Raw genomic sequence first — 5,685 nt, forward strand, 5'->3', positions numbered from 1 at the left:
GGCATTACATGGCTACCAAGTCAAAGATGAATAGCATGATTAAATTGGTAGTTTAAAACACAAATGCCTACCAATGGTCATTCTTATAACTCCAAAATAAAGCAATTTAATATGTTAAATATTAATATTAAAATGCTAATAACCTAACACAAGATACCAAAAAAATTTGTTGATTCTGTAATGAGAGCCTTAGTTATTCAAAATGGTTCAATAACACATTACAAGAATTCACGACATGAAGGGACTTTCAGAACGATAATATTAGTTGATGAAGAGGTAAAAACATTGACACTTTTACTGAGGATCCCATACTATTGTTTATGTTTGTTGGACTTATGTTATTCCTGCGTAATAATAGGGGACAAAAATCCAAGCAACACTATTTAATAAGTATATTGAAACATGGAAGGACTACTTGAGGCCAAATAAGAGTTACTACATCGCTAACGGCTGGTTAGATCGTGTCAACCCCAACTACACTTTTGTGCATTAAGAAATTGAATTGGCATTTACATATAAAACAATAATAAATGACATTGACCATGAAGTTTCAACACAAAATAATCTGATGGTTCTCATCACTGGACGATACTAATAAATTACCTAATGGTGCTATTTTTGGTAGCATTCCAGACGACTAAGTTGTAATTTTCATGCTCCATTACATAAGCAGTATTACTAATGAATTTACCGATTACCAGACTTGATTTGCATCTTAGTTTCAGTTAATCCCCTCATTCAAACTGTGAATTCCAAGCGACGGGAAGTAATTGTTACAAATGAGCTGTAAGTTTTGATGTTTATAATGTACCATCTATAGATAGATACTGTGATTTCCTAACTTTTCACTTCTAACGGATAATCCAGCATGGAGAATACAATTGTTACTCTATGGGGAGATTTTGCAGAAAATGAATGTGCGTTCCTTGAAAATCTCAAAGATGAAAAACCTATTTTGGGCTTATGCGGCGTTAAAGTCTCAGTATATAAAGGTATCCAACATTCTATCCTAGTTGATTATAGAATATATAATGAGTATAGAATATATAATTATTATACTTTCTTCTTGAAAACATTAACAAGTTGTTGACACATTAGGCCGATTTGGGATCTCCACAATTCGTGTGAGCAGCCTCTTGATTAATCCAATATTCGAAAAAGTAAACGACCTTCGAGTTTGGTACATTATATTTTACTCAATTTTGTTCACCACATTTACTTCATCCCAACTGTCAAAACTAATGTTCAAACTCAAGTTTATCATTGCAGTCAAGTTTAATCGAACATAGTTTTCTAAGATGGCAAAATTCCTCTATTACCATTGTTACGCACTTAGTTAGCACAATATCCCAAAAAAATGATGTGCTCAGGACTCACTATGAAAGGTTCAGACAGTTGACTAACCTCATTGTACATACAAGCGTGAAATCATAAAGGCGGACAACAAAGATATTACAGTAACACCAAGTAAGGTAATGAGAAGAGACATTGAAGTTAAGTTGGTCCATATTTTCGATTGGTCGTTGAAAGATTCAAAGATACATGCTAACCGATCCACCACTCCATAAATAAAATTCATTAGTATGTTAAACATATTTTCACTAATATGATATTGGCTATCTACATGATCAGAGGCGAATCTAGGATTTGAAGGTCCTGGGTGCCACATTGTTCAAGTAAGATAAGCGGGTCGGTTGCTTAAATTTTGAGCTACAGTCGAGTTATTTATCTTTTTTTCGAGCTTTATAAACAAATCGATCAAACATACATGTTAGTGATATTTTCTTTTAGTTATTATGGGATTAGAGCTAAGTAACAATTCAATTTTTATTTCCTTTTAGGAATTAGTGGCCTTATTTGCTAAAACTTCATATTCCATTGACTTTATATATTGTTGCAAATATAACAAAAGAGAATACAAATTTTAGTTTCAATCTAGTCATATTATTGCAAAATAAAACAAAAGAGAATACAAATTTTAGTTTCAATCTAGTCATCTTACTTAGCAAGAATGTTGGTGAAGATCGAATGAACCTTCAAATCAAAAGAACTCTAATAATAATATACATCATTTTAAAAATTTATATTTAATAATATTTATGTCACATTCATAATTTAATTGATAAAGTATAAACACGCGACACTTATATCAAGAGATTAATAATTAGTGAAAGAAAAAGTAAAAGAACTTAAAAATTAATTATGGTGAATAGGATCCAATTTGAATTAACAAAGAATATCATATCATATATTATTATAAGTGGAAAAATTTTAAGTTCAAAGTTAGATTACGAAAATGCCCTTCACAAATTTTTTCAATTAAAAAATCTTTTGCTAATTTTTAAAATTAAATCAATAATTACAATTAAACTAGGCCAAATACATGATTAGATGTTACAACTTATCATTTTTCATTTCTTAATGAATTTGGTTGTTAAAACTTTTAGCTTCTACCATTAAACACATTCATGCACAAACCTTTCATGTACTTAATTTCTCCCTTTATAAATTGGATAAAAAATATTAATCTAGCACACTTTGTGTTTCATCATCTAATATTCTTATGTGAGGAGTAATTTTTTATTGGTCACTATTTTTCTTATTGATTTGTGCCTTCGTTCATTTTTTATTTTTCATGGTTGTTGGAGAAACACATAATCTAATAGTTCTTGTGATATTTTTTTGTTGGTTACTATTTTTGTTATTGGTTTCTGCCCTTCATTCATTTGTTTTATTTTAATGATTGTTGGAGTATTTATGTCCTAAGAAACTTCAACCTTGGGGCTTAGTTCTAGCCTTACGAGTTGCTCATCATTACCCATTTTTTTTTGATATTTACGTTCTAGGCCGAAAGTAAATAGTAAAAAAAGTTTATTTTTTTATGCACAAAAACACATATAGGAGTACATCAGACAATGTTGAGCAATTCTATATCTTGGGCCTATATAAATTATAACAGCAACAGAGGTCAAACGTGCAAGGCACGTTTCTAGAACTAGTTTGTAAATAAATAAGAATGAATAGAAAGGGAAAAAAACTCACACATTAATTAAAAAAGACAAAACAAAAGGAAAAAAAAGAAAGAAAAAGCTTCAAAAATTAATGCTACCAAGGAGGTTCAAACTGATGCTGCCCGTGTGGCAGATTACCTACTTTGTCAATTGAATTGTTAACTATATATTTAGTGGGTGACAAAGAAAGTATATGTTCGTTTTCTTAAAGATATAATACATATTTTGGACCATAAACTTGGCTTCAAATTTTAACTCTGTCCTCTAGCTTTCATAATGCACAAACAAACACTTTAACTATCAACTTTTAAATAAAGAAACACATTGAGTCCTACATGGCACAATACACGTGGACACCACGTAGGACAAAATGACATATTGAATGACATGTAGGACATGTGTGTCTATTTGTTCAACTTTATATAAGTTTAAGTGTCTACATGTGCACATCCAAAGTTGAAGGACATAAATGTGATTCAAAACCAAGTTAGAGGGCACATTAATGTATTATGCCTTTTTTAAACATGTATACATATATATACAAAGTTTTTTCCGAGATCAGTGGGTGTCGTGGCACCCCACGGTCACCCATAGTTCATCCCCTGTACTGAATTGTATGTACAAGTTCAAAGCAACTATTGGAGACATTCTCAATAAAGATGAGCCTTGGTATTTGTCATGCAAAACATGCCGCAAGAAAGTCAAAGTTATCAAAGAGGTTGCATCTTTTACCAATTGTAATATTGAAAATCTAGATTGTGAAATGAGGTTAGCCTTGCTTAAAACTCCATTATACATTTAGTCATTACAAAACAAAGTAACTCAAATATTAATTTATTGCCCATATCTTTAAAATACTGGTTACGATTTGAACTGTCTGCAGAAGAACAACGTGCGCGAGTAATACATTTTGAGGCGACAAAATATTTACTAGGCTGCAACGTGCAAGATTACATACAATCAACCTCAATAAAGGTACAAACTATAGTTATAAAGTTAATTGAACGTAACGCCATATTTACATGGTCTCATGCATACCTTACTTGCAACCTCACAACTAACATATTGAATTATTCACATCTTATCAAGAAGAAGGAACGTAACAACTACCGCAAATTGGTGTTGAGTAAAGACAAGCAATTCAACTTCCTTGTCAGAGTTGATATGACTGATTCAAATCCCAGAAGGAGTTTAATTGCTGAAAAAATACATCCATTGGAAGATGAAGCACCATTATCATGGAAGAAAAAGTAAAATCAGTGAGGAAGTACAAGAAGAGGGCTATGAAAACCACAAATGCAGCAGACAAAAGCAACTTGAAGAAACCAAAACCCACTAAAAATTAGACGTATTCTTGAATTAAGTAACTAATTTATTTGTCATTTTGCCTTCTTATCCAGTGTTTGTATGTATATTTTAACCATTTATATGTGAAATCATCGTAGTTAGTTATCTATCTTATCAAATGAAATATGCAATTCTCACCTCTCTATGAAGTTTAACTACTTACAAACTATTACTGTAAGTAATTCAATACCTAACGTCAAATGCTCACACATCAGAACCGCAACATTCCCTCCCAAGGATGTTACCTTCATTCCATAAACAACCCTTATGTGATGCTTACCGCCAACTGACCCAATTACACTATGGTTGTGCACATCATGATGCTTATAAATTTATTATGGTTCATATGTACACCGATAACTTCCCAGGAAGATTGAATGATATTAAATTTTGGATCCATTGGAAAAAACTGCTTTAACGCATTTCTACTAATAAATAATACGCCAATACTGACCCATATTATACTTGTCGTGTTTCCATAACAACAGTGACCGACTAACATTGTGCAATGCAATAAATCAACACAACAAACAACAATTAAAAAATAACACAAAACAAATCTGCACAACCCTCGACAATCCATACTTTGCAAGTCAATAAATTCACAAAACTAACATCTTTACCAAAAATAAAGTCGCTCATATAAAAATTTTAATAAAATTTTCATAATTAATTTTTAATTCATCATATAAAATACTAAATAAATGGTTACAAATCACAATCCCATTGTAATATTATTTTTGTATATACGCAATAAGATTAAATAATTTTTCATTGAGCAGTTAGTACATCATTAATGTTACTGTAATCTTAAAATGCAATTCTTATTTAGAGTGTATATTTATTCTTTATTTTATATATTATCATTATGTATTTACATGAAAAATAAAATAGAACCAGTTTTACGTATATAAAAAATTTCTTTCAACTAATTTTATTTATTAAACTTTGTTTAATTACTTTGCTACATAAAAACTATTATCTCCAATACTAATTGCTAAGAGTCAATACAATATCAAATTACTAAATTAATTCATATTTCACGTTTCCACCAAAGGGCCCATATAGATCAAAAGTCTGCACAACTTGATAAACATCACCCCTACAATAACAAAATCAACCGACAGGCTAGCCAACACATGAGCCAATAGACACACCTTCTAAAAAACAACGCAGTTGTCTGGTTGCTTTGCACCACATGCCAAAAGTTTCCTCCGCAAACATTGCAACCACTTCGTAAAAAGGCCTCTTCAAGACAATATGGCCCGACACCATCCGACAAAAAGATGTCACAAAACTTTACGCCCTCACCAAGAAATTCTGCATC

The sequence above is a fragment of the Solanum pennellii genome, chromosome 5, assembly GCF_001406875.1.
Source record: "Solanum pennellii chromosome 5, SPENNV200".
In the NCBI taxonomy this organism is placed as follows: Eukaryota; Viridiplantae; Streptophyta; class Magnoliopsida; order Solanales; family Solanaceae; genus Solanum; species Solanum pennellii.